The 16,198-nt window shown below is 40.9% G+C and overlaps 1 protein-coding gene across 6 annotated transcripts in view; it reads right to left on the bottom strand.

Annotated features, from left to right (window-relative positions):
• The window catches only part of FAT1 (FAT atypical cadherin 1), a 125,846-nt gene extending 111,066 nt beyond the window's left edge, over positions 1-14,780 (bottom strand). For 2 of the 6 annotated variants that reach the window (XM_081269387.1, XM_081269392.1), the window contains exon 1: positions 11,337-11,526. The gene's annotated coding sequence lies outside the window, so the exon portion shown is untranslated. Of the gene's footprint in view, positions 1-10,756; positions 10,953-11,123; positions 11,267-11,336; positions 11,527-14,005 lie in introns of those variants that run through there. The other 4 variants (XM_081269388.1, XM_081269390.1, XM_081269389.1 and 1 more) reach the window with 4 other exon arrangements.
• Positions 14,781-16,198: the final 1,418 nt, after the last annotated feature.

Raw genomic sequence — 16,198 nt, 5'->3', positions numbered from 1 at the left:
TTAGATCTCTGGACTCTAGAAGAATCATCATTTCAACAAAATAAGACTATTTTTCTCCCAAAACTATATCTAAACACACCTCAATTTGGTCAATGATTCTAACACTCATAGAAATTTGAATATTACAAAATGATCTGGTAATTTTAACAAAAGAAGGAGAAAATTCAATTCAATTCAACCCACAGGTTTTAAGGACCTGCTATCAGACAGCACCAGGCTAGGTACATAGAGTTAAAGATTAGAAAAGGCAAAGCTCACAATCACAAGACACTTACAAGGTAGGAATAAAAAACGCATATAAAGAAAATGTTTTGAAGAACACTAACAAAGATAATGTTGAGCACTGTCTTGGTTTAAGGAAACACATTGTTTCAGGAGACATGATTATTATTATACACTTTATAATGAAGTATCATACCAAGATTCTACTGTAAACACTTAAAAATACTTTTGCTTAATTCTACATATAAATCATGCAGCCATCAAAAAGATGGCATTCCATGTGTTGATATGTAAATATGTCCAGATATATCAATAGAAATACTGAGCTGATCCCATTTAAAAAAGGAGAAATGCAGATCAATTGTGTTCACATGTTCCTGGTATACGGATATATTTAAAAATGAGGGGAAATTGTGGACGGACAAAAAAGAAACTCAGTGGGAATTTCTAGAGAACACAAAAAGGGAATAGGCAGTTAGAGGAATGTATACATTTGCACTTTGTTACTTGAATTTTTAGTGTAAGTATATGTCATCTTTATCATCTACTCATTTCTGTAATTATTGAACTCTTTCAACATATATTGAATGAACACACCTAAACTGAGTCAGGTACAATTCCAAATGCTGGGGATTCAAAAGTGAATCAAATTACCAAATCCTGATGGAAGACACACTTGCTGGTAAGAGATGGACAAGCAATTAAACCAAGAGTACATTGGACGCTGAGGAGAAAGAAGTGCCAAGGAGAAAAGCAAAGCAGGGCAAGAAACACTGGTCAGGAATCTGATAGAAAACAGAGAACCCCAAATTCTAAAGGGCCAGAGAGTCTCAACCTTAGCACTTGGACATGAGGGGCATAAATTCTTAGATTCTCTGAGACACTGGGATAGTTACCATTATTTCTGGTCTCGACCCACTGAAACCCCATACCATTATCCGTCCCAGTTGTGACAACTAAGTGTCTACACATTATCCAAATGTCCTCTAGGGCTCAAAAATCATCCCTAGAGAAGAAGTAATAGATTATAGAGAAACAACCCAGAGATGATGAAGATTGCTCTCCTATTCCCCATTGTGCTCCAATGAGAGACAGGAGGTAGGGAGAGAGCAGATCATAAAGGAAAGGTGTTTTGTTTTTTTTTAATAAACCTTTTATTTTAAAATCGTTCTAGATTTACAGAGAAGCTGCAATTCCCTGTTTCCCCTGTTAACACCTCACATTAGTATAATACATTTGTCACAACTAATGAATGAATACTGATACATTATTGATTCAGGTCCATACTTTACTCAGATTTTCTTAAATTTTACCCAATATCCTCTTTCCACCCCAGGATCCCATTCAAACACACACACACACACACACACACACACACACACACACACACACACATTATATTCAGCAGTCCTGTCTCCTTAGACTCCTCTGAACTATGGTCTCTAAGATTTTCCTTGTTTTTAACAATCTTGATAATTTTGAGAAAAGTACTAATTAGACATTTTGTAGAATATTCCTCAGGCAAAATGAACCTCAATTGAAATTTGTCTGATGGTTTTCTTATGCTTAGACTAGGATTGTGTTTTGAAAAGGATCACCACAAAGGTAACCTGTCATTTTCATCACATCAAAGGACATATCACCTTATTATTGACACTATATATTGTTCACTTGATTGAGGGGGTGTCTGTTAGGTTTTTCCAGGGCAAAGTTATGCCATTTCCCCCTTTTCTGTACTGTACTCTTTGGAAAGAAATCACTATATGCATTCATCCCATTCTTAATGGATGAAGAGCTATGCTACCCAAATCACTTAGAATTTTTCCATAAAATTAATTTGTCTGTTGTCCTCTAATTACATATATAGTCAAAACATTTTTTTAAGGACTTTGGATTTGTTACAAATAAAGTGGGAAACCACCAGATGACTCTGAAAAGTAGAGAGACATGGAGTGACATGATCTTATGAAAGGGTCACTCCGGTATCTTTGAGAAAATGTAGGACAGCAAGCGCAAAAGCTGGAGGGAGTCCAGTCAGAGGCTACAGAAATAATGCAGGTGAGTGACCAGGGTGTCTTGACCCAAAAAGGTAATGATGACAATAGGGAGAAGCATCCAAATCTGGACCCATTTCAGGATTTGCTGATGAGCTGGAGAGAAGGAAGAAAAAGAAGTATCAAAGAAGATTCCAAGAATTGTAGCAAAGAGAGCAGAGCTGCCATGTACCAGAAAGGAAAGACTAACAGAGAAATAGGTTAGAGGGAATAATTTCAGGAGTTCAGTTATGAACAAGATAATTTAGAAATCGCTATGGTTTAGAAATGGCCCCCAAAGGCCCAGGTGTAAGACTTGGTACCCAACCTGTGGTGCTACGGGGAGATGGTAAACCCTTCATGAGATGGGGCCTACTGGAAGGGAGTTAGGTCACTGGAGGTATTCCCTGAGGAAGTGGACCCCAACCACGTCCTCCCCACACCCTCTTTGCTTCCCAGCTGCCATGAGGTGAACCAGGCCTACGCTACCACCATGTACTGTGCGGCCACAGGCTCAAAGCAGCAGGGCCAAATAACCATTGAGTGAAACCTGTTAAACCATGAGTCAAAATAAACCTTTTCTCCTTCTAAACTGATAATCTCAGATACTGAGTCACAGCAACAGAGAGCTGATTAACCCAGAACAGCCTACAGGTTATCCAAATAAGGGTTTTCAGCAGGCAGACAGAGATGCAGGCAAAGTCCAACTGGAGGCTTTAGAGTATCAGGATACAAATGATAGTATCTAAAACAAGGAAACGGAATGAGAGGACAGACCAGGAGAACACCGAGGAAACAAAAAGGAAACCCAAGATGGAGCCTTGTTGCTCCCCCAAGATCTGAGAAGAGGAGGAAGAACCAGCAAAGAGAGAGCAGAAGTAGTTAAGGGAACCAAGAAACAGTGGTGTAATGAAAACAATAATAAATCTTTCTGAGCATTTGAATCTACCATCAGAACTTAGAAAGGACCCATAAATCCTGACTGGTGCCATACTGCCCTCACCATCACTGCTGAAAGGACCTGGGTCACCTCCCCTCCCAAGTCATAGGCCCAACATATAAAATTGCTGCAGCTGTCCTCTCCCAAGTTACTCAGTCTAATCCCTGTCCCTACCAACAACCAGTGGGACCTCTAAACACAAAAACCACCTTCCACAACCCACCCAACATAGTTCTCATAGGACAAATCACAGTTGGGTAAACTTTCTGAAGCACATTCATAACTGAGGCTTTCTAAAACCCTGAATTTATTCTGTAAACTTGGCTAACAGAATACCACTGTAATTTGAGTAAATTATTACATACAATCTCTTGATCAGAAGAAAAAATTACTTTTTAGGAGATATTATTAACCCTACAGTAATATAAGCAACAACTGTAAACTTGGGTTTCACTAGAAAATACCATGATCAAAATTATGGCTGTTACTCTATGCAAAACAAATAGTAAAGCTAAGAGTGGGAGATACCGATACTATTTCATCTGAAAAGTACATTATTACCTAGAGTTCATGCTTATGAAAATTAAACTCTGAAAACCATTTTTGCCCAAGGCTACACTTTGTTATTTAGAAGGCGATCATTCCACTTGCACTAGTGATTTAGGATTTCTAAAATACATTTTCCAAAGTGAAAAACAAAGAATGTTTAGTTAGTTCAGTCTTAAAGAGCCCTCAGGTCCAATGCTTAAATATCTTTAGTATAGATTTCTGAAAATCCATTAATACAGGAAGAAAGATGATTTTTCTGGTAAAAATAAGATATTAATATCCTCATATTTCTCCATTAGAGAAATTCTCGTGTTAAGTGCTCCAAACAATTACTGTGGATGCATATTCTTCACAAAACAACAGACTCTATACTGAGAATATAAATGCGTATATACACATTTAAATCTTAAGTTTAAGACTTAGACATGTTTAATACACTTCAAAGACAGGGCAGTAGGTAGGATTCAGCATTACACATATCTAAGTTTTGTCAAAAATCAGTACATTTATTAATGAGAGGGTGCCATTCTTACATGCACAGGTAGTCATTTTAGTCCTCTATACATTAGGAAAACATTATTAAACTTTTCACTCACATAAGATAAAAATTTACAAAAATGTTAAAGAATTTTGTGTTCTCCCTCAATGTGTTCTATTCCATATTTTCATTACATCAACATCAATGAGGGTGTCACTAGAATTTAAAACTTGGAATTGAGAGTTTAATATTCAATTTAGTGTCACTTTTTTTTTTCTTTTTTCCTTTGGTGCTAGGGATGAGCCCAAGGTTTCACAAATAATAAGCACACATGCTACCACACAGTTACACTTATTGCCATTTTCAAAGAACTTTTTAAAGAACTGTAAACTGCAAAGATAAACACATTTTCAAAGCAATGTCACAAAATTGTCAAAAGAAAATAAAAAGTAAATGATTTGCTTGAAAATTTTTTTTGTATCAAATAAAATGTTCAGTGATTTCTAAAATCCCTTCAATAGAAGTCAAAAAATTATGTTACCAAAAAGGCTACTTGTTACTCGGCTATTATCTATTTATAGCTTCCAAAAACATTTGTAGGGGAAGCAAAAATCAAAATTAAACCTTCTAATAAATTATAAATGCAGACAGTACTTTTAAGAGCTTTCTAAAAAACTAATGAGTAGACCCCATTTATTTTCTAGGTGAATACTAATCTTTTAAACCCATACTAATAGAATTTTCAGTAAAAATGAGAGGAAGCTATGACTCTAAAAACTGAACAGTACTGAACTGTACTTTAGGCTTGGCATATATCACTTCATTACTTCTGGTAACTCCATTTATATGTTGTTGTGGGTTTTTGTTTGTTTTTTTTTTTGGTTTTTTTTTTTTTTTTTTTTTTGGTTGTAGATGGACACAATACCTGTATTTTATTTATTTATCTTTACGTGGTGCTGAGGATCAAACCCAGAACCTCACACATGCTTGACAAGTGCTCTACCACTGAGCCACAACCACAGCCTCTTACGTGTTGTTTTGATTGGAGCGTGTTGTTTTGATTGGAGCTATAATAAGTCTGTGACTCTAAGATTTAAGTATTTTATTCACATGATTACCTGAGAAACTGGTCTTCAAACTCCTAATACGGACAGCATAGAGCTATAAACCTGACTTTCTCAGAACTTAAAACATCTGTATTTACATGATTTAATTAATCTCAAAGTTTTAAAAGTGTTTGCACCTGTAAGAGAGTAAAACATTTCTCAATAACCTCTAAAAGCTAATTGACCTACTACTATATGAACCTACAGAACATTTCCATTAGTAATATGAAGACCATTGTTTCTAGTTGTTTTGTGCTACAGTGACATTAAAAAACTAATAGTAAAAGTCAAGATGACGGCTGCACCTAGGTTTTTGGCTGAGTGAGGCACACCTGTGCTGTACCTCTTTTCTTCCTCTCTTCACAACTGGAGATGTGATCAGTGTACATTACCTATCCTCCAATCACTGCATGCACATTCCAGGACAAACTTGGCCACCAAGAAGCTCAATATTCTACTTATTGTGATTTAAGGTCATCTCACCTCATGTATTTTTCTCTGTAAAAAGAAATGATTTCAATGTTGTTTTAAAAGGGTGGCCTCTGATTAACACCGGCCACTTTTCCAAAAATAGGAAGGTTTTATTATAGGTCAAATTATGCTCTCTGTGTTCTTAGGAACACACTAGCATTTCACTAAATAGTGGATCATGAATGTGAATGTTCCATGCATGCAGAAGTTCATCAGGCAGAAAGTCCCTCATCTTCCTTCCTCTCCTTAAAATGTTCTTGTTGCCCATTCTCTTCTCCTCACACCTCAGAAGGGATTGGGGCCCACCCTACCCATAAACAGATATTCTCACTGCCATAAAAAATTCTGTCTCTTCTTCAGCTCTTTTCCCCTAAATTATCTCAGAAACTCAAACATGGTCAACAATCCCTTCACTGTGGCTGTCACCTTTTGCTGAGTCTACAGATTCATCCCTACTTATAATACACAACTCTCAACCTGCATTTCCTTTAAACTATTTTTCTCTCTCATACTGGCAAAGATCTAAAGAACAAAAACAAAACAAAAATAAAGTGGTTTCTCTGCGTCACCCTGACCTCCTAATAGAACTCTTCTAAAAACCACGTCACCCTCACCTGCTCCACACAAATCCTTCAGATCCTTCTTGGCAAATAAAGTAACTTCTTCTGGCATCACAAGCTGATGTCCAATCCAATGATCACTTCTCAGTGCTTATCTTCTCTGATTTAACGTCACATTTGATGCTACTCACCCCTATCCCCAGCAATCCTGTGTCCTTTTTATTGTCAAACTACCTAAAAAACAAAGTCAATCCATAACATGTAAAGAACAAGACTCTATACCTTCCTGATTCTATTTAATACTCTTCTGTACATGTACTGCCTCTTTTACCTTAAAGTCTGGTATTACACTCTTGTGACTTTCAACTCTTCCCATATGTGTATATATTACCACCCTTAAAGATATCATCCACTCCACCTCAATCATGAAAAACCATGACTGAACTCCATATTCAATCCCTAACCTCTCAAGTGCCTTAGACCACTTTTCCTGAAAAACCATCAGACCTAAGCCTGTTTTCCACTCATTCTCCATAGCAAAATAGTAGCATTTTCACTGTATTTTCCTATTTCAGTGAGTAGTTTTACCAATTCCTCAACTCATTCAACTTGGCGACCAAAAAACAAAAATCAAATAGAGAAGAAGGGGCTGGGAAACAATACCTGAAATCTAGCATCAGCTTTGTCTCTAATCAACCATCTGAATTCAAGGAATTACTTCTGTGGACTCCATTTCTTTGACAAATTAGAAATTGGATAAAATTTTTATAGCCTTCTACCCTCCCCACATATTCCCTTTTTCCCCACCACCTCAAATCCAGGATTTCTATAATCTCTTTTTCCTTTTTTTCTAAAGAGTTATCTAGATTTTGAGACTTTCTACTTCCTCAATTTCTCAAAACTGTTCCCTTCAGCCAGGCACAGTGACTCAATCCCAGGGACTCAGGATACTGAGGCAAGAGAATCCTAAATTCAAGGCTAGCCTCAGCAAATTGAAGAGACTCTCATCAACTTATAAATTTTTTGTCTCAAAGTAAAAAATAAGGACTGGAGATGTGACTCAATGGGAAAGCACCCTGGGTTCAAGCTCAAGTACCAAAAAACAAAAACAAAACAAAACAAAAAAAAAACGTTCCTTTCCATTTCTGTTAATATGTTCTGGTTCACAGGTGTACTTGTTTTTAGGCATAGTGTTTTTAACACTTCTTTGGCATTCTGCCTATTCAAATTTCTTTGTGATTTTATTCACTAGTTTGAAAATAATATTTCTGCTTAAGTATACTCATCTTAACCTGTATTAAAGACTTTCAATAATGTGACCTCTATCTTTCCTAATCTGATTTCATTATTATTAATTCCTATTTCAAATCAAAACGGTGTACTAACCAGGAGGCTTGCAACAAGGTGAAACACCAAGCTGTCCTGAGCCAATGACAACACCCAGAGTTGAGGCTCAACTAATCCAACATCTACACCTCTTCCCTTCTGAAAAATAACGCAAACAAATTTATTTTATTTTTCCTGTACTCCACTTTTCACATACAGCTTTATCTTCACTTTCAATGTTTCCTTCTTTTCCTCTATCCTCAATCCTTATTACGAAAACAACCCTCCAGATCTTTATAATCAATCTAAATCATTACCATAGGTTCTTCAATGTTCTACCTAGACAAAGAAAAAGATACATCATAAATCAAAAGAAAATAGGATTAAAAATGCACTGATAATAAACTAACCAAGCATTCCCCTATAGACAGCATGATGCTCTTAGTACTCTTTCCTCCACTCATCACATTACAGTCAAGCCACACCATCCTATCTATAACTTGCTTTGCACATGCCATTTGCTTTCCTTGAACTATTCCCTCCTAATCCACTCTTCCCTCATAACTCATCCTTTCCTATATCTGCCTAATCCCAGATCTCCAGCTTGCTAAAATGTTTTGATGGACTGTCCTGACCCAAATGGATCTCTTGTAACATTGATTTTGATGTTTAATATACTTCTCCCTCAGTGGATTGCAATCTCTATTAAGAGGAGGAAACCTAACTTGTTCACCACTGTATACTGCATTTAGCCCAAAGTTTGGAACAGAGAGGATCCATAGCTATTGGACTGGTAAATGGATAGATGGATTAAGATTAAGAACAGAGAATAAAAGGCAAGACTAAATAGGGGAGGGGAGACAAGGAAGGTCAATATGAAAAAAAAATAATACATCCATTACTCTCAATAAGAAATCCAGGCACAATCACCAAGCCAGTAACAACACTGCAAATGGCCCTGCAGATGGCTCTAGATTCCAAGAGCCCAAAAAGAGGTCACTATCCACATCAAAATGCTTCAAAATTGGCTACAGGTAATGCCAGATGGGTGCCTGTACGATACACCTTATCATGAAGCTCTATGCTTTTAATAGTCTCTGAAAGATAAAGATAACTAATTTTCTTAGAGGCTTAAGAAGATATATAATTACTTTATGGACTTCTCCTCCTATACAATGAACCTTGGAATTAAGCAAGAATTTAGATAATATTTAAATCTGAGACTTTCAGAAAGGAAGACTTTTAAAAAAACATAAAAACATGCTATATACAATATATATTTTATATATTTCTAATTTGATTGAATACATTTTTAAGTTTATTGCTCCTCTTAGATATGAAAGGAGAAAATAGCAATTTTCTAATATTAAATGTCTATCACCCATTTTTAAAACTCCTTTCCAGAATAAATGGATAAGCCAACACTCGCAAAATGAACAACTGAGGCCAGAAGACAGAACTTGGTTTCATCTCTACATTATCTGCTCAAAAAACACTTTCCTACTGTAGATTCCCACTCACAAAGATTAAAATGCACAGTAAGCCTTATGGCTTCTATTAAATCAGGAGATACTTTCAGCCACAAATTGGGCCATTGAGATAGTATTTAATGCAGTAATAGTGTTTTAAACTGATTTGGCTCCTTATTGATTCTATGTAAAATCAGACATATTTGCAGGAAAAACAGGTGGTAGCAGACTTCCTGAGGATTTAAACAAAGTCTTTAAGATTCGTCCCATTTTTAAAATTTGAAGAAAATTACTACTTCATAGGTGGCTCTAGAGCTAAGCCTAAAGACATACATACACTAGAATGGCAAGGACCCAGCAAAGTGAAAATAGTATTAATTTGCACCACAACTTTTAACATGGATCTAAATGATTTACTACCATGGTGAGAACCCAACATACACTTTTAGTGACAAATTAAAAGATACAAATAAGGGGCTGGGGATATGGCTCAGCAGTCAAGAGCTTGCCTAGTATGTGTGAGGCCCCCAGTTCAATCCCCAGCACTTACTAAAAAAAAAAAAAAAAAAAAAAAAAAAAAAAAAAGAACACAGGTGGCCAAAATGATTTTTATGAAGTCCTGTCTTACTTACTTCCACAGTGACAAAGAATTTGGCTCTTCTAAGATGTTAATTTTTCCAGAAATGGATATACAAATGCAAGTTTTAATCAAAACTTAACATTGAGCTTGTTAAACAGCACATTTGACATAACAGTCAACTGTTGTTTTTTACAACTACATAATGTTTGAAGTATTTTTACATCATAAACCTTCTAATACATAACAAGGTAAAAGGGATAATTCTAATTGTGGAATCAGAGCTGTCCTCCTAAGACACAAAGACAAATACCAAAATTAAGCTATATAACTAGGGTACCTGAGTACCTGTAACAATTAAATGTGTCAGATAACATAACCTAAACTCTTCCAATGAAGGACACAACCATTGCCTATTTTCAACACCCGCCAAGTATCTTCTTAAACTATTCAATACTGAATAGATGATGCACTAGGAATCTGCTTTTGGAAAAGGTAAGTAAGTCACTGTTATTAAAAAAAAAAAAAAGGAAAGGAAAGGAAAGGAAAAAACTCTCCTCTACCAGTCACCATGGAGTTAACAAAAGCCACTTAATGAAACCATAGTCCAAACACATGCAAAAAAAATTAACTGCATAAAAAATATTTATGAATTTACTTTCCTAATACATACAATTGCATCCTTGTTTCCAAAGCTCTGCAATTCAGATTACTGGGTTCATTTAAAAAAAAAAAAATCTTAAGAGAAAGTTACCTTCCTAAAAGAAAGCACCTTACTAAGAAGTCCTGAAGAGCCAGAATTTCTTACAAGTTTCTCTTTCAGAGAACATAGAACAACTGACAAACCGCATATTTTACAAACATTTAGTCCCGCAGTGTAGCAACCGCAAGTCTTCAATCTGCATTCAACCAGTTGCACCTAAACCTCAGGACAGCATTCCTACAGGGCACAAAACATCTAAGACAACTCTGCGACTCCATTTCAAAGACCCCACTCTCCGTGACGGGCCTTCCTTTCATCTCACCTACGTAGTAAATGTTTCATAAACTGGAAGAGATCAGTCAATCCAGGAGCCGGCAGGAGTGTTACCCGCAAGGAGAAGCGGAGCGGTGCAAGGTGTTCCGGGCTGGGGTCAGCAGCGCTCACCCTCGGCCGCCCGGAGCCAGCGCAACGAGGCCGCCGCGATGTCCAGCAATGGCTCCCCGGGCCAGACCCCGCGCTCAGGGCCCGCCGCCGGCTCGCTGCAGCACCAGACCCAGTAATTACCATGCCGTTCACGTCGCCAATTACCACCCCCAAGCCACTCCGCCTCCGCATCCTCCCAAGCCGCCGCAAACCGGGCGCCAGGACTGAACTTTCCAGGGGGGAAAGAAGAGGACTCAACTCCTTACCACCTTCCAGCTGGGCTCTTTCTTTCTCCCGATTTACTGGGATACCGGGAGGAGCAGACTCCTGAGCTGGACAGCCTCAAGAAGGCACCCACCTAACAGCCAGCCCGAGGGAACAAGTTGCATGCCCGCCGGGCACAGACGCTCCAGCCCGACAGCCGCAGAGCGGCGCTGCGCCCTCACCTACTTTCCAAACTTTCCTCCCTTCAAACTTACTGCAAAGTTGGCTCCAAGTGGCAACAGAGCTCTCGGGGCACGCACCTCGTCGCCTCAGCGCGCCCCCGAGCGGGGAGCGGGTCTGCCGGGGACCTCACTGGGTCCGCACGTCCGCATGGTGCTGGCAGCCGGCTTCACCACTCGCCGCCTGCGCTGCCGGCACCGAGGCGTCCAGCTCGGCCCGGTGCCTCAGAACTCCGCATGGAAGATATCCCTCCGCCAGCGGCCACGCCTGCCTGCGCCGGCGCTCGTTTCTCCAGCGCGGAAACTCTAGCTGACTTTCTTCGGCGGCGGGACTCAGAGCCCACGGGTCCCGGGCAACAACAGTCTGCCCGAGGTCAAAAGAAACCTTGAACCTACAAAGGCCAGCTCTGGGCAGGGATAAGAGCAAGCACCGGGGCTAGCGAGGAACAGCTTTGGGCTGGTTCTAATGCCGTTAGTTATGGCCAGCACGCAGATGCTGGTGAAAATATGGAATGTTCCCCTTTAGGAAAGGGGAAACATTCGCTTGGCTTAGAAAAAGAAAAAAAGCTAAGACATGAGGGCAAGGTCCCCTACGCGTCCCTCAGCCTTTTTTAGAACTTTCAGGAAATTCCTGAATCTGCATTTGAATGCCTGGGTTCTGGGTCTGCGTCGGTTTGGACATACTACAGGTCACAAAAGGAATGTAGTTAAGATAGGAATCTACTTCCTCCTGAAATCTAAGCTAAGTCCGAGGGGAAAGGAGGTATTTCCTCCGCGACCTCTTTGTGCAGAACTAGTCAGACCCCAGAACCTTCCGGGTCCGGCAGCTAACCCCAACGCCAGCCTCTCCGGGCACCACCACCAATACCCCTCCACCCCCACCCCTCGCCAACTCCCCGTCTGCGGACAAAAGGCAGCCAAGTCACCTCGTGCACTCTCTCCCCAGATAGTTCCGCAAACTGCATCCAGTCTAACAATTACAAGTTCCCCAGGGAGAAAAGGGAGCCCCCGAGGCCGGGCCAAACGCCCCCACGCTGGTAACACTCTTGCGGGGGGAGCGCCCAGTTTCTCCATCCCAGGGCTGAAAGCCCATCCCTGCACCCACAGATCTCCAAACCGGCTTAGCGCAACTGAGACTCAGCCGAAACCCTGAGCGTTCAGGAGCGTTGAGACGCAGCCCAGGGAAGAGAGCGAACTTGACCTCGGAAAGTTTCTGGGGCTTCAACATTTTCACACTGTGTGGACCAAGAGATCTTATTTTCCTGGGACCGGTGGAGGGAGCTACAGGGGGAATGACGAGACAGATATGGACGAAAGAGACCAGTGTTAGAACACTGTTTCCTTGGTTCAAAGTTAATATCACTTCCTAAGCCATCTTAAATAAGATGACTGAAAAAAATAATGGTGTCTAGCATGTTATGATGGGGAAGAAAAAATAATGCCTACAGAATGGGGGTGCGGGTTCATAGCACCATATTCGCTGATCACTATTTAGAATACACATAAATTCACATACTCAGTAAACACCACCATCCAAAGACTTGTTTGGCCACTGCCACAATTGCGCAAAGTGCTACTGGTGTTACAGGTCAATTTCATACATGGAACACCTCGAAAGTGAATGACCTGATCTCCAAGCTCAACCGGTTTGCGCCCCTTGCTGAATTCTCAGAAAAATACCACCACACAACAACGCCAGCCGTTCAGGGGTTGGGAGACGGAGAGCATGGTGTAGTACCAGGAGGGAAAAGGAAGAATAGTAAAAAGTACAAAAATACCATTCCGTAACATAAAATTACAGGATTTTCTGAATGGCATAAAAGAATCCTGGAGAAAATTGTTATCTATTAATAAATAATAGGCTTACTCGAACTAAACATCTATTTGAGAATCCCGAGTTGCCAGGCTCACCGAGAAATCTAATTGCCTGGAAGAAGTTGCACTTCGTCGCCACGGGATCCACAGAGAGAGATTCAGACTCTGGTGCTGCCAGGATTTTACTGATCCTTTAGCCCCTACATAACGAAATGGAGATGACTTTTCGGCCAATGTCGAATTACCTTCACATAAAAGAAAAATGTGATTCAAGTTCCACATGTGTCCTTTATAAAGAATCAACCCGATCCCCTAGAGACTCATGGAAATTAAGGGGAAGGGGGCAGTTCCCAATACTAAAAACCTTTCCTCCAGGACTGCCTTTGAATCTAGTTCACCCCGGCTGATTTTTGGAAATTTACCGCCCGTTTGGGTGGTAAATTAAGGCTGCTGAAGCAGTGGCGACTGAGCTCGCGTCCAAGTCCCTGGAGTGCTCCGCAGTCACAGGTCCAAGTTCGCCTTCCGCGCGGAATCCGGCAAGGAGTGCGCTTTGCCGGGTGTCCAGACTAGAGGGCGCTGCGCCACTGCAGATCATGCGGTCCCCGATGCGCCCTCCCAGGGCACCATTTCTAGAATAAGTTACGTTCGAAATAACGTACAAACGGCATCGCTTCTCAAGTTCTTTTGAACAGTGCTCTGTATGTATTTTTTGAGTTCCAAAAGCTATGCACACAGATCTTTCATTCCCAAGCCCTGTGCAGGTCCTTGAGCGCAGAGCCTGCGAGATGCACGCATATCCAGCATTCTCTTGGAGCCAAACAGCCCACGTTATTTCATTTACCTTTAAACTTAAAAAAAAAAAAAAAGCATGTATTAAACAAAGGACTTACCACTCTAGTCCAGTCCTCGGTGCTCCGCTTTGCGCTCCCAGGCAGTTGGGTAATTCGCACGCGGTTTGGATACTGTTAAGAGCCGTGTTTGAAGTACCAACTTTGCCTCTCTTGGATCTTCAGCATATCCCCAACCAGAGTGCGATCCGCCCGCGCTGCTGGGACCCAGGTGGCCGCATCTCCAGAGGCTTCCGACCAGGGGGAAACTTGAGCACCAAAAGGAGAGGAAAAGAGAATGCGCGAGCGCTGGAGAGGGCAGGAGAGAAGCCAAGTTTGTCAGGACATGTCCAGGCAGCCAGCCGCCTAGTTGAGGAGTTGCGACCGGGAGCTGCGGCGGATCGCAGTCTCTTTTCCCCACTCCCTCCCTCTTGGAGGAACTGGGGGAGGGGAGATGACGTCAGCGCCCCGCCTCGCCCCCAGCTCTCCAGTGAGCTAGGGGTTCTCTGACTGGGTCTGCCTCCCTGGCAGTTGCGGCTGCCAGTGCTGAGGCTGCTGAGGACCCCCTGCTGCAGCGGTCCCTGTGGTCAGAGCCGTCCCCTCGGTGAAATGTCTGCACTTCACCCTGCCTAGTCGCGCTCGCGTTCCTCTCACTCAGCACCTGAGCGGCCCCCGGACCCTCTGCGCGCACCTCTGGGGCTGACAAACCCGCTCCGGCAGCGTTTCCCACGCCTCGGACTGCAGGTGATGCTCTTCCTCTTCTGCAGCTGAAATTCGTCGCGACGTGTCGCTTGCTCGGTTTTTGCAGGGTGGAAGCATGAACCGTCTCTGCAGACTGGACTGGACGACTTGTACTTTATACTCCTCCAACTTCTGGATGTGATATGTTAAATACTTTTTGTGCTCTAGAGCTGTTTGTGGTCTTTGTGTTGAAAATCACGTCGTCGTATTTTAATTTTTAAATCCTTTCCAAATGCTCCTACATCTTTTAGACCATACTCTGAAGCATAGAAGGTTCCGAGAGAGTGGGAGGAAGAGATGGGAGGAGCCAATTTTTAATGCGTTTTACTAGTCATCCGTAGTGATAGGGGCTAGTACACCAATCAATCGTTTACTCCTTGTAACAATACAGATTTAGATAAACGCAAACCCCATTGAAGTTTAATTTATAAATTAATGCGTCGCTTTTATGGAAGCTTTGAAAAAAAATTAATGCTAGTGAAGTACCAAAATACATCTCCTGAACAGCATATAATTCTGAGGGAGCCATTTCTGTAAATTGACAATGTCCCTAAAAGATTGACATTAAAATTTGAAAAGCCCCAGAAAGGGGGGGGAGGGCCTGGAGGGGTGTTCTACCAATTCATTTATATCCGTTCGTGTAAATCTATTGGCCAGTTTATCTAATGGTTCTTTGTGAAAGGTAAAGAGCTAAACCCTGAGGATACAGGCAACAAGGCAAGGGGTTGAAATAGGAGAGAAAAACATTCAACAAGCGAAGGAAGCATTTGGTGTGGTTAGTCTTGAGGAATTCATGTAACTGCTCTAAGTTTCTGCATCCTCATCTTGCTATGGGAATAGTATGTGCTTCAACGTGATAAAAATGTATTTATCCATTTTTTAAAAACTTACGAACTCCATTTATTTGGCAGGGAGGTAACATTCATGACAGCAACGCATTTTTTTTTCTGAGCATCATGTAAAGTGTCTAGGAAGCACACAGTAGGTACTTAATATTGGTTCTCTTAACTACTCCCTTCCTCCTTACTTAGCGGTGCCTACATTTTCTGGGAAGGGAGGGGGAGGGCTTTAGGAAGCTAAGAGATTGAGGGCTACGAAAAAGGGCCTTAGAGGCCCCCTGCAGACCCTGGAGGCAGCAGGAAGGTGCCAGATTCCTGAGGAAGGAGGAGGCAATCAAAAGAAAGATTGACTCTCAGTGCCCAACCTACTCCTGCTTCACCACTTCTACTCCACAGACTCATTCCATTTATGTCAATAGCTGAAATTGGAAATAGAGTACATATTTAAAGTCCTCAAAATAATGACATATAAATTCTCCCCAAGCCGTTTTTGGTTTGCTGTGCTAATTGCCATAGATAAACCAAGTTATTTCTATTTTTAAAAAGAATAAAACACAAACTGAGAGGAACTTATATATAATAATTGATGATATTAATAAAAAATAAGTTAGAATAAAAAGAGTAATAGAATGCATTTAACAAAACCTTTAGACCTGCACTGTCCAATATAGTATGT

The sequence above is a fragment of the Spermophilus citellus genome (assembly GCF_964194105.1).
Source record: "Spermophilus citellus genome assembly, chromosome: 16".
Classification (NCBI taxonomy): domain Eukaryota; kingdom Metazoa; phylum Chordata; class Mammalia; order Rodentia; family Sciuridae; genus Spermophilus; species Spermophilus citellus.
This window is presented reverse-complemented; position numbering and strand designations above follow the sequence as displayed.